The sequence below is a fragment of the Prenolepis imparis genome, unplaced genomic scaffold (genome assembly GCF_030444845.1).
Source record: "Prenolepis imparis isolate NDT839.2.m4 unplaced genomic scaffold, iyPreImpa1.0 SCAF_11, whole genome shotgun sequence".
Lineage (NCBI taxonomy): Eukaryota > Metazoa > Arthropoda > Insecta > Hymenoptera > Formicidae > Prenolepis > Prenolepis imparis.
Genome location: NW_028141169.1, coordinates 9,644,580 through 9,672,332, shown reverse-complemented (window position 1 = coordinate 9,672,332; position 27,753 = coordinate 9,644,580). Strand labels below are relative to the sequence as shown.

The following is a 27,753-nucleotide window of genomic DNA, read 5'->3' as shown; positions in this document are numbered from 1 at the left end:
TTACATTTGTGCGTACGGCGTTACACAATAACGTTCTCGAAACATCTCTGCTCGTGAGCTAAATTGCTTTTTGTCGCACAAAGCAAAATCACTCTGTGATTCTCGATTTGCTATTATTTTGTTATTAATTGATAAAAGTCGTTCAAAATTGTTTTCGCCGTTAAAAATACCTCATAAATCTTACGAAAATCAATTCAACATTATAATCGAGGCAAAATATGCGGTGAATTTCACAACAATCATTAAAATGAATAAAAATTCATTATCGACTTTACGATAGAGAGATAACATCTCAACAATTCGCAAGGGAACTGCTATAATACCACATTCATTATGCGTTTCATAAAATTTTTATTGCATTTAAATGACGCGCTAAACTTCAAATAGATCGAGTACGATACAAGCCTGTTGCTGATCGTAAAAATGTGACGGTGGAACTTGAAGAATTGGCTCTACCGGGCGCTAGAGTCGAAAAGAAGCGAGGACATAGGCAAAGAAATTCCCGGAGAATAGATGGATGGGGGCGATATGTCTCGCCTAAAGTAGGCCGAAAGTACGGAAAGTCAGACGTCGTAACTTTTCCATACGTAACGCGTTAGCGCAGCCGTTACGCTACCGGATAGTCGCCAGTCAGATAAAGTTCTTTCACCCTAGCTGTCAAGCGCTGTCGTAAGTACGTTTTCACCGCCGTTTATCGATCAATCGATCGCGGATTTATTGCGACTGTCGAAATGCTGTATCGGCCAGTTACAACGATAGTAGTAACGCTATCATTAATGCCTGCCAATCTGTTCCGTTGATAAAAAAAACAAAATTAGGAAACGCGGCCGCCTCTTAAGTAGCCCGAATAATGTAATAAATACACTGTTAATTGCGATACACAAACGAAGATAAGATATATTTCGCGAATGTCTAATCGGATCGCTTGAGCACGAGCTGATATAACAGCTGATTGTAAAATAACATTTGACGTTTCTTTAAGAATGCTATTCACGCGAGACATGAAATTGTCATGAAATTATTTATAATAGCGCTCTTCGAGTTAAAAAATCTCCAACTTTTAATCTAATGTATTTTATTCTTCTTAAATGTACACTATTTTATTCTCGATCATTAGCATAATTGTGATAGTTAATATCAAAGTGCAGTGCTGCCGTTAGGAATAAGCGAATACATATACGCGTGACATAATTATTACCCCGTAATACTTATAACGTTACAGTTAATTTCAAACGTATAAAGTCCTTTCACTATACACATAACGGTTTTCGCACGTTGCAATCATCACGCGCGCGGCTGCGCAACAATAATAGCTATTTGAAATACCCTGGAATTATATATATATATATATATATTAGACTAAAACTTTTCAAAAATGTACCAAATCTTTCTGAAAAAATAACAGTGCATGTATTATGCTATCTTTATATAGCTTTACACAGTTCGTATAAATTTATTTATAATTTGTTCGAAATAAATTTAAAAAACGAGACAGCAAAGTTAAATCTATTTCTAAATAATACACAGTAGATCAAAAAAAGTTATAATATAATATTTTTAACTTATAATACATAGTACTATATTAAATGATAAGAGACATGAAGAAAAACATTCTCAATTAATAATTATTTAAATTATTAAATTAAATCTGAGCTTGCAAAATATCTTTTTGGGATGAATGTGAGAGTTGGTGCACGAAAATGCAACAAATATGCTAATGATTTCTTCAACATATTAGTCGTCGTATTTATACTCTCGCGGAGTATCTTATATTAGATACGGTCAAAGTGCAATGTCCTCCGTTCTCCGTCGTCGAGGTCGATCGCGCTAGTCGAGAGCGCGGCGTTGGAATATTCAGAGGTGGGTCGCAGTTCTATATCTTTGTTCAGTTTGAAAAACACATGCACAATAAAATTAGATATGAAAAAAAATAAAATAAAAATATTCGCAATAAAATATTAATATTAAATTCAGATATAATTCTCAAGGGTTAAATGCAGGAACTAAGTCAAGTGCACCTCTTTTATGCTGCAATAGCGTATCGATCAGTACAAAAAGTCTTGAAAGGAGTTATACTTTGATTATACGGGTAAAAAATAGCATTGTAAATTTACTATGGATATATATGTCTCGCCTGATAACAGATTATTTATCGTTGAACCCTAGTTCCTACACTTTTTTTTGTCGCAGAGAAGAGCGCGCGAAAAAGCTCTAGGTTTCTAAAAAACAATCTAGAAGAAAAAAAGCCCACGATATAACACAGCATCCGGCCAAACTTCGCGAAGCCTCGCCTCTGATCGGCGATCTTCGACTCGCGGGGGTGAATGTCCGCCCACTAGGACAAGCGGCAAGCTGCATCGGAATTGCACATACGCGGTTCATTCGTTACGGAACGCAGCCGTGCGCAGGTAAACATGATCTGGGCGATTGATCGCCCTCCTCTTCTCGAGAGAATTCGCGGGCATATTAGGTCGCTGACTCTTTTGATACTTTTTGCGTGTTCAAACTTGAGTAAAATAATTCTGCGCTCGGTTTCATTAATACCTCTGTTGTCTTTTATGCAGAATATAATTAACGAAATCACGTGGCGCCTGACGATTCAATATAATTAAGCACGATACATTACACTATGGTTCATCAATGACATTCGAAAATAGATGCTCACGAAAAGCTATAGTAAATATATGTATAAATTTCGCGGAGAAAATGCAATGTTTATCGATGATCCTCTTCGGAATGTAAATACAGCTTAATGTTATTCGACAGTTTCTAAATCGATCACCGGAAGTAGCAACAGCAAACAAGTCCTAAGCGTGAGCGTAAGCTCGGTCTCGATAATATATTGGTGGTTGCAACACGTCACGACGGCTTGCCAGGGTTTGTCGGAGCTCGGAGCGGATATGCCACGAGGACCAACATAAGCGTAACTCGTTCGCTTGTAGGCGATATGGTGCGCTAACCACCCATCGATTTCACCATAGGCGGGATCGATATTTCTCCATAGAGATCGTATTTTAGATTGCAGCTATTAATATTTTATCATCAACACGTCGAAAGAGATGTATGACGGTCAATTTATTAATCCGCAAATGATTACGTGGCTCTTTTTTATATATCTCAAATTATACGTATTAAACAAATTTTTTGCACTTACAATAAGTACTTTTAAAGCTGTTTTGTACCAAAACATACGTAAAAATTAAATGTTCCACGGCACTAAAATTATGAGAAAAAAAATCTTTAATTCTTCAAACGTAAAAACGAAGAATGTAGTTGAATGACGAAAGTGAATACGAAGGAGATTTTGCAAGACGAGTTTCGCTTGGACGAAGAAGTTAATCCGAGCGTTTATCTGCAACGTATGTAGAGCATATTAGAAAAAAAAGGGATGGTTGGTCTATATTGAAAATTGCTTTATGATCATAAATCATATGTTGCATATGAAAATTGTTTCTCAATCATAGGAATACGATTTGCTGGAATTATGTTATTGATCTCTGAATTCTATAAAAATTGTAACTTTTAAAAGCGCGTTGTATTTAATCCTCTCTGGAATAACTCGTTCTGTTCAAGATATTATAAAAAAGTCACACTTGTCATTGAAACTTTAATGATTCTATGACACTAGAGAGAACTGCACGTTGCAGTCCGGTTCGAAGCAACGGAGAAAGGATACGGCTTGCAACAATTGCCCCGTGATTCTAAGTGTTCCAAAATAGCACACTGTGTGCCGCCACACCCGTTCATGGATTAAACTAATGCTAATGCGACTTGTATACTTCGAGACACGCGTGCAGATATACAAGCAAACGCTCGGCGACGCCCCGCTCTGCGGGAAAATTATACATCAAGGGTAAGCGACGCGTAAATTCTAGTGTGACTTTGGTAGAAAAATGGTGAGAGCCCAATTACGTTTCGTCACGATTTCTTTCCTCTCCCGCGGTTGCATATCCCGATAATTATATGCTAAACTAGACAAGTGTAATTCTATCATCGCCTGCGTGTATACTCGATACGAAGATTAGAGCCTCGCGGATTTCAATTTATATGATCACATGGTAGTATAATCGTGCTCCGCTATTAATGGATTACCAGGTATGACGGAGTATAATTTTATCGTTCTGCTTCTTTGTTCGAAACGGGTGAAAAAGGAAAGAGGAAATGTGAATTTAATTCCGCGCGGATCACTTGACTTAACTAGCGCACAAGATAAAATTCAATCTTAAATACGCGAAGAAGAGCAGTGGCTCAAATGTCAAAAATATCGAATGCGCAACGCAGATCTAAGTAGATCTATATATTGAAACTCCTCTCGAGATAAGCGCGTTCGCGCGCGCAAGCATCTGCAGTGAATGCATCTTTGCACTTGACGTTACATGACATGGCGATTCCGCGATGGCACAGAGACGCGGAGAGTTCACGGCGGTACGTTGTTCCACTGACAAAAGGTTCTCCTCACCCTTCACCGCGGCTCTACGATCAAGCGAGCATGCATGGCGATCGCCTCTGCGAGTCGAGATTAAGCGGCTCTTTTTTTTAACGCGTACATTCGCAACGTATAATAAGAATCGTTCGATTGCGATAAAGCGATGTGCGAGTTTTTAAATGAAAAATTTGGCAGCGTTTATTTTTGGGACTTTAATCAAACTCTTTAATGGAGATCTCTTTTGAGCTAGGGTCTTCAGATTCTCCTCGTTTAAAATTTTTCCGAATTTCTCAGTTTTTTTTTTTAATCATACAATATTCGAGAGAGGTTTCTTAGAGAGGTCTATAGCGCAGATATTCAAAGAATTTCAAATCTAGTTGACAAGATTACTATTTGGACGACGAGTGGATTCGAACGAGTATTTCTCGATCATTTTGCAATCAGGATGATCATTCTTCGGAACACCTGGATGACCTAGAGCATTATATGCTGGACGGTATATCGGATTTCCGAGGCTGTACTTGGCGGCCTCCCACGTTCTGGAGACGTAACCCAACCTAGCCTAGAAACGACTAGACGAAAAGCGTACTCGGCGCGGAGAGACCGAGGGTACGACCTCGGCGGGCCATCGGCCTGGCACACGGTGACCTCCCTCGATCTAGGGCGCTGCAACCGTGCTCTGACGTCATCTTCGCTCACTCACTCAACCAGTCGAGTCAACCTGTGCATTCAGCCGCACGATACATGCTTTCTCGAGTGTTACCGTATAGCCGTCCCAGCTGGCCGACTGATTAAAGATGAGGAAAGGGACAATGAGAAGCGTGACGTCGACTTTGCAATTACCTTGATAAACTCGAGTAATCTACGTTTCATATTAAACACTTATTAAATACTCGTAAAGATAAGCATACGTATACAAACATACATATATATAAAAAATATTTTTTTTATAAAAATAATTAAACTCGCTGAAAAAAGCTCTGATTTGATAAATATTCATAAAGCTTTTTTTCTTTATATATACTACGTCAAATTTTAGACAAAATTTATAATCTTTTAAAATAAATTAAAGATAAATAAAAGTAATTAAAAGTGACTTTAAAATTATTATTAAATATCAAAGTAAAAACAACTATCATTTGACACGGATATGTAGAAAAGATCGAGAGGAAGATAGCGATTTGATATGAGAGTGCCTTGAGAGAACGACGGCTAGAACAGCTAGATCACTCTGTTGACCGACACTCGGTGCGTTGCCCGATCGGCCTTCGAAATCGGGGGCGCATATTCCATTTGCAATGAAGGGGTTTGAAAGGACATTTCTCGGGCACAGAGACGCACAGAGACGAACGTCATCGACGATAGCGATAAGACAAAGGCGAAAGACGACTTTCGTGGCTCGAGTTGCCGCAAATGTGATTTTTGCAAGGGGAAAAAAAATATGCAAACTTCTCTTTCCGCACAACTTTTCAGTCTACTACTTTCCTATCTCGGCCTCAGTATCGCCATTGATTTATTCGGACACTCGTGTCCCTGTCGAGTCGTTACTTTGTCACGGCATATTTATCGCGTAATATATTTACGCCATCCAGCGACGCTATGTATTCATGACGACTATTCGTAGCATCCAGTTATCGTCGAGGAGAGAAACGCGAAGGGGAATCAGACGGTTGGGAGAGAGTTGGGAGAGGGAGAAGGACAAACATCATAGAGACCTGTACCTCTCATCGCGCGCAATTAACGTTCAACATCCATATCTAATTTTAGATGATTTAATTCCTCGTCTTAGAAGCCGCTTTCGATGTTTCAACTTCACTTGTCGTGTGCAATTCGCCTTCCATGCTGTATAAAACGACAATTTAGATTGCATGCGATTTATATAACTCTGCCAATAGTTTACTTCGAGACAGCCGTAATCCGTTGAAAGCCACTGGCCACGGGACAAGGTCTCTTGCCGAGAGTGCATTGCGCCCCGATGGTAGAACGAACAGAAGATCTGCGCTCCGTAGAAGGGGAAACGTATGCATTATATATGTGTTAAATTGATCTGATCTCTTTGTCCCGCCCTCCCTTTCTTTCGGACGGTTATTCGCAACGGTCGAACGAAACGCCAAGTGAAAATTGTTCCCTCGTGTACGCCAGAGATATTCTCTCTCGACGGAGCCTTCCTTTTTCTCGTCTTTCTCGCACATCTCTCCCTCTACCTTTCTCTCTCTATCCTTCTTTCTCACTCTCGCTGCTCTCCTACTCGTTCTCTCTGGCTCTCAGTGACGCTGTCGCCGTTCCTCTTTCGGATCCATGAGACTGCTAGCGAACGTCCCCATTTCCGAAGGCCGTGTGCGGACGACGAACCACCGCCGTCGAGGACGGGGTGAGCGGCTTTGGCCACGCGGCTCGCTTTTGCGCCTTAGGGTGCTTTCACAGACTCCTCGCTGCACCGAATGGCAACGAGCGGCTTTTTCCTCAACACTCGATGTCCCACTCGAAATTCTTTTTCTCATCTTCAGAATCTTCATCTTCATTTTTCTCATCTTCATTTTCTTCATCCGCAGAATGTTACAGATAATCCAATTTTCAAAATTTCAAATATTGAGAGCCTCGGATCTTTAGATCCTCAAATCTCCTCCGAGCCTTGTATCGTCGGATTCTCAAATTGGCAAATATCTTACTGTTCACAAGAATGATAAATAGTCTTAGACTTGAAAAGAAATCGAATTTTTGTGACATACGTGCATCTAGAAAATGTACGTACAAAAATTTGCAAAGATGCAAATATACAAAATATGCTACAGTATCGAAAAGATATTAACAAATCGCTATTATGATCTCAAACGTAAAAAACTCAGTAAAATTTATTATAAATATTTTTTGCCCGGTGAACGATTAGAGTTTCAAATGCTCCATTATAATTGTAAAATTATTGAAATCGATCAAATATACTCTCGTGCCATTCTAACACGCGTTCGAATAATTCCATAGTACTCGGCGGAATAATCTGTTATTATAAAGCATTTGCGTTGTACCGTAAATGGGAAGCAACGACCGATAACGAGAATAATAAACGATAATATCGTAATGCAAGGCACTCGAGAGCCACAGAGTGAAATTTAATTGTATAAGATTTCTCAATCCTCGATTTTCTTAGCGAAAGTAAATAGCGTTTCTTCCAACAGGAAAAGTCATTTGATCAACAATCTAAATATATTATATAGAATATTTAGTTATATTTCTGAAATTAGATAGATTTTTAGATCTATCGCAATGCGTGGAGCGAAAAATTTTATCGGAAAATAAATATAACTTTTCTCATCAAATATTATATAAATACTTCTTCCATCTCTCTCTTTCTCTGGATTATGCGTAAATGTATGAACAGTGTAAGACGGACAGTGTCTAACACGATTTTTATTTGCTCGTGCATTACTTAAGTGGCAAGCTTTAGCAACAGAATGAGCTCCCGCGATCGAGTCTGCGATCGAGAATGCCTGCATTCAGCCGCTAATGAATTTCGCAACCGCTGCTGTTTCGCGACTTTGCCTGCTCGTGGGCGGACTTATCCTTGGTGCTTTCTAGCGCAGATGGAGCTCGAATAGAATGTATAGGATGTTATAGGATAGAAGAGCGATATAAATATATGTTTATAGTATCCATTTTCTTATTTAGCTTATCTTTGAGAAACCGAAGATCCGAGGATCGAATCGAAGAGATTTTCTTAAAATCTTCAAGTTCGATAAAAGATCAAATGAACTATGCTGATGATGATGACGATGTGTGCGCGCAATTCGATCGTGTCGTGCTGCAAAATTAATAATTCTCTCGTCGCTCTTTGGGATTACGTTCTTAGAAATTCAGTGTGGTGTAACAAACGTACACGCGGACTCGAAAGTTCCTGATTTCGTAACTGTGAACGGACCCGAGTTCGACGTCCGCGCTATGCTCCGGCATGAATTTGCCGTTTCATAATATGCCGATCAAACGCCACGAATCTACCCTCCGCCAGCTGAGAAAGCCGGAATCGAAGCGTTTCTAAGTCTGACCACGGCCTACGTTGGCGACTTCTTTGATAAACGACTTCCTTGACGAAAGGAACAGTCATCTATAAAATCGTACAAGGATAGTCGTTCCATAAACTTAGTAAGGGAAATAGAACTTCTCGGTGATTAATAGAGGTGATTTGAAAAAGCACAAGCGCAAGTGTGTCGATCGATACCAGCGGATTGTCACGTTTCGAATTTATTACGCTACGTTTACGATTTAATAAGAGTGTTCATTCAAAAAACTTTTATTCTCTTCGATCTCTAAATTCTTTGACAGATTATCGCATATTTTTTTTTATTTTTCGATAATTATTAAATTTCAGCGAGTCTATTCGCTCTGTGAAATTCTCACAATGAAAGTGTTCTCGAAACCGAGCGCGGAGCGAAATTTCTCGCTGATTCTCGCGAGCGAAACGGGTCGGGCTTGTATCGAGTCGAATGGCAACGACAGTGCGTTATTAGAGGCGTTTGATGACGCAAAGTGCGGAGGACGGAGAGGATGGGCAGGGTACGAGGAGAGAAGGGACGGAGGAGAGAGAGAGAGAGAGAGAGAGAGAGAGAGAGAGACCGGCCAGGTCGTTGTTCTCTCGCCGTTAGTGGGACACTTTCGGCGTTACTGGCACGCATCACGCGCACGCACAAACGCTACTTCTCGTAACGCTCTCCTTCGCCGATTAACTCTCGCGATGCAGCTGTCGATTAATCTATCCCAATTACCGAGGCACTGTATTAATTAACCTTTAATGCCAGGGTATACATAATGGAACATCCGGAGGTTAAGGTTTTTTGTCGGAGCATCTCGAGAGGGTATTTATTTATGACGAAACGTAACGGGGGAGTATTCGTTTAAAATTCGCGACTAAATCTCTCGTTTGAGGAGATCCCCGATGATCCTCGATACATATCCATTCCTATACGTATACACGCACGTATTTGTATACATGTGCACACATGATACCGGGCTGATACATACAGATCAACTCGTATGTGTGTTAATACGCTCGCCTTTCGTATACGCGGTGTGTCAGTGCGCTGGCCTAGATTCCCGCGGGTTCAACACTCGCTATCGAGGTGACTGCTGCTCGCTCTCGGTGCTTGCCCAACGCAACCCAACGACCGAATAAGCTCCCACCGTGCGCAACCACTGTTCGCAAAACAGCGTGTCCATCAGGACCTCCTCCGTCGCGAAACCTCGTTCGCCGTTTAAGATCGTACGAAAGTAAACGCTTCCAAGGTCTGGAAGAGCCAAGGTCCGAGAAATCAAAGATCTAAGAAAATTTATAGCTATATAGGATTTATGAAATTGAAGAACCAGTAATCAACAGACTGTACAATCTATATACTTGCCTCGTTCGAGATTGCAGCGTAGAATTTAATACGAAACTTGTTGGCGGATAGATTTCAACTCGGTGGAAGATTTTAAGTTGAAGAAATTTCTCTCTCTTTCTCTCTCTCAGTAAATAGAGATTACGAGAAGGGATTAAGATTTTAAGAGATACCCTTCGAGCTCGAGCGTTGTATGAAAACGAGGTGTCGTCGTGGAACGAAACTTTTCGAGATGAATCTAGAAGCACTCGAGAAATTTCTGAGGAGCCGAAGCGAAACTGAACTACAGTTACCGGGCTGGTTGCTCAATAGAGGGGCCGGGGTAACTTCTCGTGGTGCAGCGACCGTTCGAGGACGCGTTTCAAGCAGTTTAACGCGTGTTGCCCGCCTACTTTTACTTTCGCGCGCCAGAACCACGTCCCGGCCGACGTAACGGGGCTGTAAGGGAATTATCGATCCTCGATCGGATCGATAAAAGGTAGAGTAACGCGATGAATTTTAAGTTCTTCCGATAATGAGCGCGAGGAGACGCGTTTTTATTCGATCGCGACGGCAACGTTGAACATCACGGATCTGAACATTGCTTGAAAAAAAAAAAGGGAATACTTGGATGGTTCATGCATAACGAAATTTCTCTCGTGCGTAATTTTATAAGAATGAACGAAAGGAATTTTTAAAACCACATCACAGAATTCTCTAGATTTTTTGCCTTTTTTTAGAATGTTAAAAAAATACGCCAATAAAGCTTGTCGGTTCTTTTCAGTCGAATGACTTATAATAAGTATCTACACGCCGTGATTCAGTATCCTAAATTATGAATACGAGAATAATAAATCATCGAATACCGAGATCAACTGCACATTATACCACTCTACATATCGCTTCTTACGCAATTGAAAGTGATGAAATTGGGAGGTAAAGTTTTATTTCCTAACAAGACGATGACGAACAACGCGCGCGAGAGAGTAGCCAACTGTGATTGCGGCATTTGCATAATTTCCGGAATAGAATCCTGTGAGATTAGCCCGTGTTATAAATTTGCACAGGACGTACTTTGAATAAATATCTATTACCAGTAGTCTCGCGCTGTAGTTGCGGCGCGTTTCGTCATCTCGATGGAATCGCGAAATTACTGACTTATGTATTTATTTTCGAAATTTCTGCTCTTATTTTTTTTAACGCTAAAGTAACACGTTACATACACATACGATCGTGTTTACGCTGAATAATTTGTATTCGTGTAATGTGACTATCCAAGACCATTAATCCTAGCTGTTAAGATTATTTCGGTTTACATAACGAGTTAGATAAATAAAAATGTTTTTCATAACGCGTCGAAACACTTTTACAATCGACTCTTCATTTCGATAATTTTCGAAATTTCGCATTTTTAATTATGCGAGGATACACACATCAATGTTCATGAAAAAATATTGATTGTTCAGAATGTTACAAATAATTGTTCTACTGTGATACACGTTTGCACATTGCATTCTGCAACATAACACTCATTCATTATGTCTTCCGGCTTAAATCGGGCCGCACAGTCGACTTACGTTCTACTGTTTTCACCGCGAAAGCGAAAGAGAGTGAAAGCGTTTCATGAAGTACATTATCCTAATAATGAGGGAGTGGCATCTTCGAGAGAAATTCTCGTCTCGATTATGACTCGGAATAAAATTTTGGATGCTCGATGATGTAATAAGTCCGTAGCTGAAGAGAGAAAAGACGGTATACTTTTACGCGACACTTGGTTGACGTCAATTACACTTATATTAATTCAACTATCAATAATGCGAATGCGATAAGAGCCGATGTGAAGAAACATGTACATGAAAGAAGATCTCGAGGTGCATGCATCTTATTTGAGTTACGTCAGGTTAATAAACTGTTGCGACGCGAGTAAGAGCGTTTAATGATTGCCGATGCGATATTGCGAAGCTTAACGAGAATGAAAGTAAAAAAAAAAAAAATCCGACTGGTTGAGAGTCGCTGGCTAGTGTGTAATAGTTTCGATCGAAAGGAGGTTACGGAGTGACTGAACTTTGACTTTGCTCGTGTGCGAGAATCGGTTACGTACACGCATACATGCTCAGGCACGTTTAGCAAATACCATCACAAGCCCGAACAAACTAGCTGGCGCACTGACGTCGTATGCACACTAGTGCATCGGTGCATCGGGGAATCTATATAGTTGATCAACGAACCAGTCGAGTCGCCACGTGTCGTGCGTAATTGCACGCATGCATTATGCGTGAGATTTGCAGATGCGTTCTGTAATCGAATTTGCGAGGTCTGGTCTGGTCGTCTGCGCGATTTAACATAGAGATTTTCTCTTTGATGTCAATACGAGGTGAGCGTCAGGCAGACGCAACGTATTAATAATATGTTGGTCTATAAGATGCTAATAATATAACATATATCTAAATATACATGTATTCATTTAGAAATACCACAAAAAAGTTATATAAGTTATAACTACGATGTAAAAGAATAAGAATCAAGATTGTTTTAAAAATCAGAATGCGTTTTATAAATATATTTTTTCTTAATGTTAACGTGCTTTTATCTTCACGAATTTTACGTAAAAATAATAGCTATATAAAAGCTAATTTCTCAACTTTCGAATTTAATTATATTATTCTATCGATATTTCGCGAACGAATCTTTTTTAGGTTTTTCAAAAATATTCAAAGAAAAAGATTGGAAGAATCCAACCAATAATAGACTTTAGTAGAGGTTAAAATAACTCATTTATTTGCAAAAAATCAAGTCATGCAAAGTGGAAATTCATCCGCGTCTCGTATCAACTTTCACGTCTTTAACTGCGTTTGTAAAGTTGTATTAGCAACACTTACTCGTATGTAAGAATGTTAGTGTCAGTAATTTAAAGAAAGGGAAAACGGCGTTAAAACCCGTCATTTATTCTATCTAATAAAAGTTATCAATTAAATGCAAATTAGTTACGAGTAGATACCAAATGGAATACGAATTAAAATCACTCATTACAAAAGTATATTAAGTAATCGTTACGCTTAAATAAGACTATTTTAAATATTTTGGAATTTTACAAATATATTAAAATATTTTTAAGATAAAATTTTAAAAAAGTTAAATATAAAAATTTGATATATGTTTTAATTTTGCAAATAAAAGGTCTCTCTCTCTCTCTTTCTATATATATATACCAATTATACATATTTTGAATATTTTGTTTTCAGGATCAACGTGCTGCGTACTACAACTCCGCTATTGCACATATCGGTGAGTGAAAAATTTGTAACATTTTTATAGCGGTAAGAAGGGTGAATGATGCAAATTTTTACAACGTATCGAAATATTACAATTATAAAATATCGACAAGAGAATTCAAAGGTATATTCCCGCAAAGCATAGCGTGCATAACCAGCGCGAATCTAGTTATATTCGATATTTCTTGCAATATTTTAATTTTGCAAATAAAAGGTCTCTCTCTTTCTATATATATATCCTCTTTTTTAATTATTACTAAAATATTACATTACATTTGCCTAACGTGAACGAATTGTGATTGGAATGATTGACGTTCTGTACAATTTATCTCGCGATAAATAGTGAACCGGATAGCAGGTCCATAAAGGGCCGTGTGGTATCTAAAATGAGACTTGCACGGAATATAGCATGCCGTTACCACGCAATTCGCAGCAATGCAGTTGCGCAACATACTTTTGCGGTAAAGACACTTAATCCGGCTGTCTACCCTCTCACTTCGTCAACAATACGGAAAGAGTGTAGCGTGAGGGTGCATTGACCTGGCCTCGAGGGAAATTATCAGGGTTCGCTCGTAATAAACCCTCGAGAAAATCATAGAGCATAATTGTGTAAAGACTCGAATGAAACTAAATTGGGCTTTTTTGAAACTGATGGATATGCACTATTTTGGAGCAATGATATTTCCAATGTTCTTTTCTTGTATAACATATGTAATTCAATCTACAGCTTACAGCTAAAAATTCTAGTATCGTGGAAATGAATGAATAAAATTAATAAAATATAACACATAAATTGATTTTACTTTTGATTGATTTTTTTACTTTTTATTAAAACATTTATAAGAGAGAATTAATTTACTTTCCTTATATCTTTTATAATTCAGATGAGGAAATGCATGAATTCTACGACATGCTGTTATAATATATAGATTAAAATAGATCAAAGAATATAAATATATCTTTTATATTTAACAATCATGCTGGCTCTCTTTTATATCTGTAAAGAAAACAGTGACATATCCATTCGAGCAGTTCTCATTCGCATGTGAGGTCTATTCGCGCGCGACTGGTAAGGGATCAAAGACACGTGTAATCAGACCAGACTAGAGTCAGTCAAGTAGGTAACTTCAGTATCGGGCAAACCACTCTTCTTCAAGGGGTTGACCCAAGTAGTAGGTGGCAGTACAGTTCAGACCATTGAAAACACGGGAAGCTTGCTCAGCTTGCCAGACCACTCTGGTTTACAATATATCCGATAGAGTCTGCTGGCATCGTATCACTAAGCGACATCTGCTGTTCTTCAAGTAATACTACTGTCATATGACAGTGCAACAGGTGTCACGTGGAGCCGAGCACGTGGGCAAGTCATGTCATGTGAAATCGCGCCACGTGGTTTTCTGACGCTCGTTTTTGACGCTCGCATGAACGCAATATTTTGACATGATGACTTCATGTTATAATAATCTTGCAAATATAGTGTCAACATCATTACTAAATTCTAAAGTTGTTTCTTAAATATGAGAAATTGATTTAATAACTTTAAAAGTATTATGAAAAATCCCAGACTGTTTATTTCAGCAAATATCTTATAGGGAAAAATCTTTGTGCACATTACAATCAAATCAGACCTGCTACCATTGTTTCGTGGCATTTATATATGAATCGTCAATCGTTAATTCATATATCAAAATTATAGATAATTTAGTATAGATAATTAATAATTGAGAATATTATTTTACTTACAAGATAGTGATTTGATTGAAAGAGATCATTCGGTTCTCTGAGTCAGTTTTGAACTTACCTGAAACAAAAAGAAAATCATATAAAAATATTGTTTTATTATGTGATATCTTATTCTTTCATCGAAATATTTCAATAGCTGATGTTACAAGAAAAAAGTTTCTATTCTGCCTGAGAAAAGAATTATTGATTTTTCGAGTATCCCTTGAATTTACATATATTTAAAGATTCGCACTATGGAATCAGTAATCATTTCCTAATTATAATTTAAAGCTTTGACATTGATAGTTTGATCAAACTAATGATGATTTTTCTTCTTATAAGAGTATCACAATCATTGTGTATGTGTTTCCTCGATATAGCAATAGAATAACTCAAATAGAATCTTTTGCAATGATGTGTGAATTAATTTATTATTTGAGAATTACAATATTTTTATGTAGAACATTCTATCACACACAAATATATTCTCTATCTTTAAATATCTATACTATTATTATGATTCTTTTATATTGTAAATTAAACCTCTTTTAAGGTGCGGGTTAAGCATCATGCGGGCATGATACGCGGTAAGAAAACAAAGGAACGTAGACGACTGTGTTTAGAATTTTCGTAAATAGATAGTAGAAGTCGGAAGCGCGAGTTGCGAGGTCGAAGCTTAGAGTTCGAGGGCGCATCATTGCCATCTCCCCGACCCTCACCCCGGCCAAGTTCGATCTTCCTCTCTACTAACCGCCCCTAAAGTCCCGGCACGATTCCCAACCCCGGAGACCTTCACCCCATTTAGCCTTCACCGAGCTCGCTGGATTCCGGGCTTTCGAATGACTATATATCAACGAAGACCGGGCTCTTTGTCCGCGAAACTTTGCTGCCCCACGAAATATCGCGCGACATGTGGAGCCGAAGACAAAGAAAGGAATCGACTGCACCCCCACAATCCAATCGGGGAAGAAGGAAGAGAGAGGGTGTGCTTACTTTGCATACTACTCGACACAAACGCAGATTTCGTTTTCCTTCACGCGGAAACGGTCTTTGTTCTATTTTGCCGACTTTTTACATGATTTTGATCGGATTTTTTTTAATCGAGCAATTACGAATAAATTATTTTTTTCTCCTTAATATATTAATATACTAATTACGTTATATATTACGTTATATGGAACAAAGGATATTTTTTTATTATATTTTGAATTGTTCGTGTGTGTGTGTGGTGTGTGTATAGAAAGGAACAAATATATAATATACTTGAAATTACGCAACGCTTTAAAAGAGTTACTTAGCAATAAAACGGTTCGATCGATTGCACGTGATGGTCTGTTCATTATCATCGACCTTCGGCGAAATGAATGTCGATCCCTTTGAATCTACCTCCTCAGTCATCGTTTAATTGAACGTAGATTAATAATCCTGTGATTATACTGGAACAAAGCCGGATCGTATCGAATGCTGGGCACTTCCGGCGGTTATTGCGAATCGCTCCCGCTCGTCGCGCGGCGATATCAATAAATCTGTAGGACATGAATCGATTCAATATTCTTCTATGCGATATTTTATCTCCGTCACTTCCTATCTACTACTCCCCGTGACAGTAACCCAAATCCCACGAGTACGTCCAAAGTGATCGTCGCGCGCACATTTTGGGGTCAGTAGACGAGGAGGAACTGAGGCAGCACGTGCCGCCGACTACACCGTTGTCAGGGTAACGACGACCTTGTCCCGCGCAATCAGCCCCGGAATCCCGATGCCCTCTCTTCCGGTATCTTTACCAATCGGCGAAGGTCCGCCATATGGCGATAATGCTTGCTTAACATCGTCATAACGTCGGAATGAACTCGTTTCTGTCCTGATGGCGGTAGTTCAACAAATCGGCCTTGTGTTGACTCGTCGTTTATTTATTCGCTTTCTTATTTATCGAAAAAATTGCTTACTCTGGACTAGTTTTCAATAAATATTATATACGCTTAAATAAAGCTTTTTATGTATAGTTGTAATACAAGTACATAAAAAATAAAAAATAAAATAATTATCGTATTACTTATTATCAAAAGACTACAGTGAGATTTAAAAATGCCACAAAGATTGTACTAAATCATTTTCCCGTTAAATCTTCTCTAAATAGATTACAGTTAAAAATAAAATGCCTGTATATACGTTATATCTTATATATATATGCATGAGTAGTATAATGTTGCGAGAAGAGAGATTGAAAAATTCAAAACGGATAACGTTGCACGTGTCTCCAAGTGGAACGAACAAAGCATCATCGAATTAGGAACCGTCTTTGTTCCGAGACGCTTTAGGGATAGCGACGAGAGTCAACCGACCCTTGCTTCGCTTCAGGGTCGCGAGGGATCGAGATTCTAACTTAAGGGAGAGAGATTGCGTCACCCCGTCTGAAGAAGTAGGGAACTTTGGAAATTGGGACGAATAATTTTCTAAATTTAACGTGAATTTGTTTGTACACGTCGGAAACTTCCGTGTAAAACAGTTTAGCCTCTATTTAATTGACTTGCGCGTCTTTCATTAAAGTAATGCCTTGTAAGAAGAGATGTTGACATCGCTTGTATGGCTTGTGTAAAAATAAATCATGATATAATTTTCGGCGTCACACTTTTGAAAATTAATAATTAAGAAGAAAGAGAATACATACGCACGATACGTTTTACTTTAAGGTGATATTAAAATAGAAAGGGTTAAAAGATCTCTTGTCACAGATTTGAGATTTTTTTGACGAAAGATAACGAACGCCCGCATTGCATCTTTGTTTGGCGTCAGTCACTTCGTTTTGCCGGTGCAGTCGTGTTATACCAGTATGAGGGTGCATCGTAAACCGTCCTATAAAAGCCACGCATCACGCAAGGGCGAGTGTTGCAAGGGCCGAAGGTAGTTTTACGGTGTATTCGTGTAGTCATAGCAACGTACCGTCTACCGTTCAATCAATAAAGTGCAACATTCAGGCTGTCGTGTAATATGATTTTACTGATTGACGTGTACTTTCGTCCTTGTCCTCGGGCTTGTGTCTTCGACAGTTTGACGTTAAAGTCACATAAACAAAGCGTGAAAAATTTCATGGCACCAGACATACTCTTATTTAGAAAATATACAGTATACAGTTAGCCTCTTACAATTAATCTAAAAAGTATAAATTTGGAAATATATAATCTATCATTTTATAGATTTATATATAACTACTATAATCATGTCATATAAATTTAAATTTATGCAGTAACTACAAACAATTTTGTTCAATGCAATAAATTTTCTTTAATAAATAAAAATAGGAAATCAATCAAAGTCACATATTATAGATATAAGATTTAAGATGCTCAAGAGCAATTATTTTTAATTAAATCTTTGCAATTTTCCGAATAGGAAAAACGATGGACAAATCTTGGTGCGAGATCCATGTCGCTTTCTTTCGGAATGATTGCAATCGTGATAGCTCTCGATCGGCCGAGACAGAGGGTGGAAAGTAGAAACGCAGCTCTCGGATGGGCGTTGCAAGGGTAGTTTAGTGGCGGTCGCTATGGAAACCCCGAAGAGCCGACGTTCACTGCACCCCCGTCGTGGACCTTGAATGAGAGTCGAAGGGCATGCCATAGACGAGGGTACAGCGAATTCGCGAATGTCTATCTTTTTCTTTAAATTCGCCATTTATGACAAGAATCTTGAAACTGAAAGACGAACACTTTTCTTGTTCTTTATATTGCTAAGAATCTCTAGAGATTTATAAAATATGTGTAATGTAGTTTTTGAAAACATTTATTTTATTATCATATCAGAGAGGAGAAAAAAAATTTATTTATTATTTGGATTAAAAATGATTTCAAGAGTAACAACTTTACTCTTCTATTATTACTTTAATTACGCAGGAATAAAAAAACTATACAAGATTACAAATTACTTTCATCCGGGATTCTAGGAAAATATTCTTACTATTAAGGGTTGCATTTTTCACGGAATTTGGACACAAATCGCCAATTTGAAGGCGAGCTCAGAACAGCCGCAGACCACAAACGTATTCTGCTTTTCTGTATTACATCGTGCGAATACCGTAGTCCACTATTTCGCGGTACCGAGGAATCCACAGAGGTCTTTTGCCTTCTCCGAGGCATCGACGTCCCGGTCACCGACATCGAGTGCAGTAACCAAGGAGTAGGTTATCCGCGGACCTTCACCGCACGACAAGAGGTCGAAGACCCTACGGTACTTTTGTCGAGTGATCGATTTGTTTTAACCCTTTCGAGTTTCCTCGTCGTTGTTATATTAGATATTCGAGGTTTTTAATATAATAAAACAAGAGAGAAAGGGAGAGAGAGAGAGAGAGAGAGAGAGAGATGCATCGATTAATTAGAAATAAATTAATATAGACAATAAAAAACACATTTTTATCTTGTATTAAATGTAGTTCAAGAGATCCAAAATATACACAATAAAATATAAAGACTTTAATATAAATTTCTTTTATAGCAAAATGATAAAATATATTTTTTTAATTGATTTTATATTATTGTTAGATGTGAAAGTATTGTAATATTACTGGGCATGAATTATGAGGCAGACTCTTTTTTATGAAAAAAATTTGCAATTTAATTCATCGTACGCTGACGGAATTTTGCGAAACTGCATGCGAAAGTAGAAAGCAAGCAAAAGGACGTCTCGTAAGTCCCTAGATGGGGTCTCTGTCCTTAACAGCGTAGGTCGAGGACCTTCAACGACTCGTGCAGCCTTCTATCGCTCGCCTTCTCCTTCCCCTTTCTCTGTTACCTCTCTCCCCTTTTCTCGCTTATGCTTTTTGCAACTGCCTGTCCGATCAACTGTTACCGGACTAGATGCCGACGCGAGCGATCGAAGAGGACTGCAAGCTTGGTCTCTCAATCATAATGTGATAAATTACGAAAGTTTCGAGAAATTGCACCGATTTTAATTGTTTTCACAATTTGAACAAAATTAATAAATTATGTACCGTGGATATTAAACAATTTGAGCACACACAGACATATGTCAGAAACCGATTGACAACGAGCTTTCCATAAAAAAAGGCCCTTGATAAAAACGGCATAAAAGCGACGAAAAAGTCTAGTGTATGCACATAAGTACGCTCGCCGATTAAGCGTCATCGAAAAAAAAAAAAAAAAAACTGTCATCGCATTATATCGCTACAATGAGTCTTAGCAATTCAAATAGTGACTACCGACCGATGCAAATTGCGACGTGCAGTCGGGGCTCTATATGTATTAATGGGTCAGTGGCATCGCGCGAACCTTGCTCGAGCGTTGCACTTTTGCAGCGCTTCGCCTCCCCCGCTCTTCTTGTCTCTCCGCTCTCGGTATTTCTTCTATCGTTGTTTATTCTCTCTGTCTTTTTCTCTATGTTTCTCTTTCTCTCTTTGTCTCATGTATCAAGGATTTTTTACTTGCTTAAATTAAAAGTTGACAATGTTGAAAAAAAAAAAAAATATATATATATATATAATTAAGAAGTATATATATTAAAATAAATGTATATATTATATATATATTTTTTTAATATTTAATACTTAATTACTTGTGTTTTTTAATCTCTTTCTCTTTCTCTCTATTAAATAGAATAGCTTAATCTAAACAATTTCTGAAGATACGAAATAGTCAATTATTCGGAACTTATTCGGTGTAGCAGCCACAGCAACCATATATTTTCTGCATTAGATTTGCGTATAAATAAAATATCATATTTTCGTTTAACTATCGCTACACGCCCGTAAATTAAACTGCTCGTAAATCAAGCCTAAAGGGGTGATTCGTGGCGTAAATAGCATTATTGGTTTACAGACCATCTAACTCGTGACGAGGAGAAAGGTACTGACCTCGGTTCACTAGGAAAATGTCCTCACTAATTTATAGGCCTACCGTGAACAAATTTGTCTTTGTTACTGTGTATTCTCACAGATCATTGCATGAGTATGATACATTATTGAAAACAAATTTCTCTGAATTTTCTTTTTATTTTTATATGATATAAATTTAAAAAATCTGCTTTTAACATAAATTTTTAAATATATAATTATAGAAGTTATAAATTATATTTTGAGAGCACACATTTTTTGCTTTTAAAGATTGAAAATATCGAACTAATAAACTTAAAAACTTTCGTAAAACGGCAGGTTGATCTAGTTATTGAAAGCAAGGTCGACATAAAATCCCTTCGAGCGTCGAACATATCGAGTTTCTCGCGATCAATGAAGATGGGAATAGAGATATGTGAAATCAGGACGGCTCGATGACGGTTACGAAGTCCGTATTGTGCCCAAAAAATAGACCTTTAACCCCTTTCGTATTTTCTCTATTTTCCGAAAAAAGATAAAATGGGGGAAATTTGTGAAGGGGTTTCGTTGGTTTCGTTTTATCCGGGGCGGATGTGCGAGTATTTCGATATAAGGCCCAGCTGCCGCCAAAGATTCATCTCAGGTAAATCTTTGTACCCTTTCGGATGCTGCATTTCGTAAATTCGGAAACCCTTCTCATGTATGTACATACATGATCACGCCATACGTCGATTATCGTGCGTACAATCGCATTTTGTATTTTGTATTGAATCCTTCAACAGGATAGCGTGCAATGTACGACGAGAGGTCTGCTGTAGATTTTCATGTTCAATAAGTAAAAAATAAAAATATAATAACGCACAATATTTTTTTCTTATATTACATTCAGAAAAATTCAGCATCCTCTCATTTAACAGCAATTTAGAAAAGTATAGGAAACTGCAGCGAACAAAGAGTTATTTCTTTCAAATTCGTTATAGTAGATAGAATGCCGGAAGAGTTTTATTTTTGCGTTTAGAAACGTGTTAACTGTTCAAATAGACCTCAATACAGAGTGCACCCTACGGATACCTTTTATCTATTTTCAATTGCATCTTATAAATCAAGTACTATGGAATTTATTTTTTGCGCAACGTGAATATTATTAAAATTCTTTAGTTATATATTGTACCGAACCCTTTTTACGCACAGTTACGGAGCGGTTGTAAATTTCTTTCTTTTTCGACCTTCATGTGTTATTAGTTTTTCGAAACTCGCGCCGTGATTTATTAGTGACTTGAAGGAATGCTAAAATGCCGGAACTCAGATAAATAGGTCATTCGAAAACAAGAAAAGAAAAAATATTTGAATAAATAAATTTAACTAAATTCAAGAGAGCAGATCGAACAAGGAAGTCTGAGAAGATACAAATGTACTTCAATTTTTCGTAAAGGCCATAAACGTCGTCGGCTAATCACTTTCTTCAGCTCTTTCATTTGTGTCAAGCAGGGTAATAAATCTGGTTGCCTTCTTTTTTGTCCCTTTCGTGTTTGCTATCCACGAATTATTAATCCGCTCCTAATCGCGTTATCGCACGATGAGATTAGTACTCCGTCGAGAAGAGGCAATTTTTTGGGGAAGAAAGAAGGTTCCGACGGCCTACCAGAAGCAAGGAAGGGTAACCGACAAGGGATGATTCGCCTCCTTCTTTAAGGCTGCGGGGATGGTTATGCGAGCGTAGCCAAGGTCGGGACCGGTAAACACAACCGTTTCCTTGGTAACTATCCCTCGAGGACATGCAACCTTGGAGGATCTCGCGAGATCTCGGAATCTTTTCTTGAGGCGCAGCAAACGCGAATTATACTCACAAACAAGGAAATTCCGAATCAATCGTATAATCGAGTTTTTTTTTTTTTTTTTTTTTTTTTATCAAGTGTCGTTAAGCAGAATATGAATATCAGAGAATGTGATTTCGCAAGAATTCATTATTTATCAAAGTTATACACAATCGCTGCTTATCATAATCGGTATATCGTGTTTCCTATATATACACTCTTTCCTGTCGTCGTTTTTCTTCCTTCCTATTTTTCATATCGCACGTTTATCAATCCTCGAAGTCATATTGATACGGCGTGTCTTATTTTTCCTGAGATTTAATAAAATCGGACGTGAAAAAAATTGACGTCTTCAAACGTCAGGTTCCGTTTTTATTCTGTATATTTCAATGTTCTCTTAAATTATTTTGAATAATAAGAGAGAAAATTACGTAACACAATTAAAATACATATACACATTCGATTATGTATACTAATATTTATTTACGTTATTTTACATGTTCGTCACAAACAATAACAAATTATGTAAATATGTACATTTCTCTCTTTTAACATTAAACATTGCTCGATATGTGAGCAATTTCTCGATCACCCTGTACAGAGATAAAGCGAAGTGAGAATGTAAGAAGAACCGGGTTCGTTTACCCGTAGTTATCGCAACAGGACTCTTTCGGACATAATCGCGTTCTTGTCTCGTGCAATTCTTTTTGCACGCCTCGACATGCAACGTTCAGCTTGACAGCAAAAGCAAAAGCGATCGTAGCTAATATCATCCATCAAATCAATTTTAATCCAGCTTGTGACTTTTACGCTTACTTTAAATCGTGTGATTGAAAAAAAAAATAATACACAAATCTGAGAAAATTATAAATATTTTCTAGTAATATTAAATTCCTAGAGAAGAGTTATTTAATATTATATATACCTATCATCCCTAAATATATCTTCTGCTATAAAAATAGCAAATTAAGATAAGCAGAGACAAAAATGAGAGCATGTTCTAATTTGACTGAAGCCATATCACTCTCTCATACACACACACAAACAGGAAGCAGAGTTTTTGCTTATCAACATATAATCCTCTCTACTCGCAGAATATTTTGCTGAAATCTGAGCGCTTTATTCGTACGGGCGGAAAGCTCGGAAACAAGAGCCGAAAACAAAGATACTCGGTCTGCTCGAAAGCGGAGCCCTTCAGCCGGCAGACAAGCCGCCGTTCCCTTCGAAAGGGTTCGGCGATGATCGGGATGCAAGGAAGGAAGGAAGAAAGAAAGAGAGCGAGTGAAGAGCGGGAGAGAGGACACTGGAGGGCGTGGAAGGGAGAAAGAGGGCACAGACGGGGAAGCGGACAGAGAGAGGAGGAAATAGTCGTCGAGAGACAGAGAGAAGAGAGAGAAGTCGGGTCCGTGACCGAGCAGGATCAATGCACGACGCGGACCTTGAGAGTCCCTCCACCCTTCGCCCACCCTTCCTCCTCCCCCCCGTCTAACTCTCACCCAGCGACGATCTCGCCACCGCCCTCCCCGCGCTGGCTGTTCGCAGCCCTTGCACAGGCGGCGCGACGGCGACGACGACGACGACGACGACGACGACGACGACGACGACGACGACGACGACGACGACGACGAAAGAAAAAGAAAGACAGGCCCCTAAGAGAGGAGAGACGCGCAGATTGCATCGTGCACATGCACAGCACTCTGTCAGCCACACCGATAACGCTGACCGCACTAGCACATCGCCGTCCGTCGCTGATATGCAGGCCGATGCACCGCCGTGGCCCCATACACGGCGGCCAATGCTCTTTGAGACCTGCCGAGGCTCTAAAAGTTGCATTATTGACCCTTAACTGGTATATGGTATGGACCTTCTGTATGATCTCATGCCCAATTAGTTACTAAAACCGCTGCTGTTCGAGAGATCGGCTTCTTTCATATCTCATCATGTCTCTATTGTGTTTTTTCCCTATTTACTTTTCTAATGTTTCTTCCCTATTTACTTTTCTAATATCTAATTAGCGAAACTTCTTAACTGGTGATTCTAGTTTGCATATCACAGAATAGAAATAAGAATGCATAAAATAGCCAATGCACAATCATTCGTCAGGATATAATCTATTTTTAGAAATGCATATCCGCGTAAAGTAGGAAATTGCATCAGGACAGCTGCATTCTGTCAGGACAGGTCAACTCTTTTCAAAATCATTGACCAATTCTACGTGTTCTTTGCAGAGGATATTTGCGTAAATTCTTGCCAGGATGACGGAATATATTTCATGCATGAATTCGGCAGCTGGACCGACATTCGACGTAAGCGGTAGAATTGAATCTCCATTGAGAGATTTACATCTGTTCAAACCCTTTTTCTGATTGTAAGTCAGGTAAAAGTTTCACAAATTCTAAACTGACAATCGTTTCGCAAATAACTGCCAATGACTGAAGGACATCAGCTGTCTCAGAAACGGTGGACCACATATTTATATCTCGCATGTGCCAGATGTCATCTAATTTTAAATTTAGTTATATAAAGTTTAAAAAGTTAACAAAATTAAGCTAGATCGATTATATAGGATATCGATAAGAAAATCTTTTATGCATATGCACAAATTCATGATGCACGAAAGAATGAGTGTGCAATAAAATGATGAAAATTAACAAAGACGCGAATAAACAAAGACATTTTTTGTATCTATTTTTTGTGTTTCTCATCTCTTCTTGGGATCTCTTTCAGAAGTGCAGTTAAAAAAATACAGTTGTTTTTTGTGCGAAGCCCGTATCTTTTTCTCTTTTCCATTATGTTACGTAATTCTTAAATTATTTCGTATTTCTTTAAGTACGCAAGTACAAAAACTTTTATAAAATATTTCGATAGAAAGAAACAAGTATTCAGTTTTAATCTATATAATATAAAGAAATGTTAATTTAATAATTATAGTTTCTGTTTTTGAAAAATCGAATTTAATACACTTTGCATAAAGGATGAAGATACAAGAGAATATTAAAATATTTTACGAATTATCCGTCAGTTTTTTAAATCTGTAGCCGCTAATACAACATCAAACATTCCCTCGTTCCCACGCCATTTATGTTTACACTGCGAGAATTTGACACCATTCAAAAATGCCAGAAACCGTGAGACTTATATGAAAAAGCTATGATTTTTATTCTTCAAATTTACTAAATCATTTTAAATTAAAAAAAATTAATAACAATAAAATAAAATTAACGTGTATAAGAATTGATTCACCTTTTAACAATATTATCTGATTCGCAATTAAGCTATATCGTTTCTCAATGGTCACAAACATAATCCTTTTACATTTGATACTTTATAAGAATGGGTATTCCACAAAATTTCTCGGTAATCCCTCCGGTGCTTTCCGTTTGGCAGAGCTCACAAATAGAATTTATGCAACTCATGCACAAGACACCAGCCCGACTGTGGGGATGCGTTTACGGATGCATCTGTCGGGGTCGGTAAGACGAGAACGTGACACGCGCAGTGTAACGCGAAACCCTTTTTACACGAGCGATTTTACGTAACAGATGTAACGACGTGACCACGTGGCTGATCTTCCACTTTCATTTGAAAGCACCGGAAGAGGATAAAGACTCATCGCAAAATGTTTGATATAGCATGGAAACGTCGAATTCTAGTATATGTTCTACTATATTTACGAAGAAAATATTTTCGTTTAGAATAATAAAAATATACATAAATATAAACAATAATGCATTAAGTAATAATTAATCTAAAATTTTCAAGAATTGAATTAATATTCCACTTAAAAGATTAAGAATTTTGATATGATTAACTTTTTTCATAGTTCTACATTATTCAAATTTCTTGCAAAAATTTATTAAATTTATTAAAATTTATTAAATTTATAAAGTTATAGATTGCATTGATTAATATTTTTTTGATAGCAAGAGCTAAATTTACATCTTCAAAATAGATCTTTTGTTTTCTGAAACCTTGAAGAGCCATCTATGGATTCCAGGGATTAATGTATTAGAGTTCAGAGAAATCAATTGTCATTTTTTGGAAGCTTTACATTGATCGCATATTTTTGCAACATAAAGAATTTTTACTAGAAAATATCTATTATTGTTAACGTTCCTCTTTATCTTATTTTTATTAAAAAAAAAAAATTCAAACGAACAGAAGAAATCCGCAAATAAATAGGTGCGCGATGCATAATCTCGATACATCTATATAAAAGCGTAAAAAAGATATTTATGATGCGTGCTCAAACACGACGTACTAGATCATTAGAAAATGCATTCATCATTCAAGTTTATTATTATTTCTCGTATAATTAGAAAGTATATTATATTAATTTAGAAAATATCTCGTATATTAGTTATATATAATTCTGCGGGGCTATACTTTTCTTATAGTTACCCGAGGCGCACGCTAGGGACTCCTAGTTACCTCGCAAACGTATTTATGAGAGGAGTTAACGCGAAAAGCGGCAGCGCACGTCGAGTGCATTGCACCCCCGTCCATCCCCCGACGGGGGTTGGATCGATCGCGGGCGTTGGCGCCGAGGTCACCGGCTCGCCTTGCTCGGAGTAATGACCCTCACCCAGTGCAGTGCAATGGCATCGGCGAACAGCACCTTTCCTGGGAAATCGCGGGGGTGGTTGTCGTAGACGTGGGTGCCTCTACGTCGTCGGCGCTACGCGATCGCCTAGTCTCGAATGCGACGACGCGGCGAGGAAGGGGTAAAAACGCGGTTATCGCGCGGGGGGGGGGTGGTACTTCCACCCTCTCCATTCTCTGCACCGCCACTGATGTTGATGAACCCTCAGCGCAGGATCGCTGGGACCTTAAACTTGGGGGGGAAGAGAGAGGGGGAAGTCGATCATCGAACTCAACCTTCGCAGTGACCGCGATCGCGACACGTTTTTGCTCACCTTCGCGCGAGAATGTTCAAATGGGACCGTCACTTTCGGGTTGGATGAAAATTTGAAGATTTTATTTAGTTATAAATTTTCCGTTCGTTAAATATATTGTCGTTAAATATCTCGGACGTTGCAATTAAATAAATTTTATGATTATTATATCGAGAATGAAGAGTCTTCAACTCTAGAGTCTTAAGAAGAAATTTATATTAAAATTGAAGTAGAATGATTGCGAGGCATTTACTGGTATCCCGAGATAATAATCACACAACAAAGAACTTACAATCAAACTCGAGATAGATTGAATAAAGTTCCGTGCCCTTTGATTCTCCCTCGTGCAACGGATAAGAAAACACGAAAGCAATTATCGTAAGCGCAGCGGTAATTACTAAAGCGACGCATGTACATTCACCCTACTTGAGTTTCACCGGAAGTTTGTCAGCGCGACAGAA

The 27,753-nt window shown here is 38.2% G+C and overlaps 2 protein-coding genes across 3 annotated transcripts in view; one reads left to right on the top strand and one right to left on the bottom strand.

The window, feature by feature from the left end:
- The window catches only part of LOC145943035 (uncharacterized), a 176,885-nt gene that overhangs the window by 125,866 nt on the left and 23,266 nt on the right, over window positions 1–27,753 (top strand). For both annotated transcript variants that reach the window (XR_014426459.1, XR_014426458.1), the window contains one exon: window positions 13,011–13,053. The gene's annotated coding sequence lies outside the window, so the exon portion shown is untranslated. Of the gene's footprint in view, window positions 1–13,010; window positions 13,054–27,753 lie in introns of those variants that run through there.
- Window positions 1–27,753, bottom strand: part of E75 (ecdysone-induced protein 75) — a 92,998-nt gene that overhangs the window by 59,931 nt on the left and 5,314 nt on the right. The gene's annotated exons all lie outside the window — the stretch shown is intronic.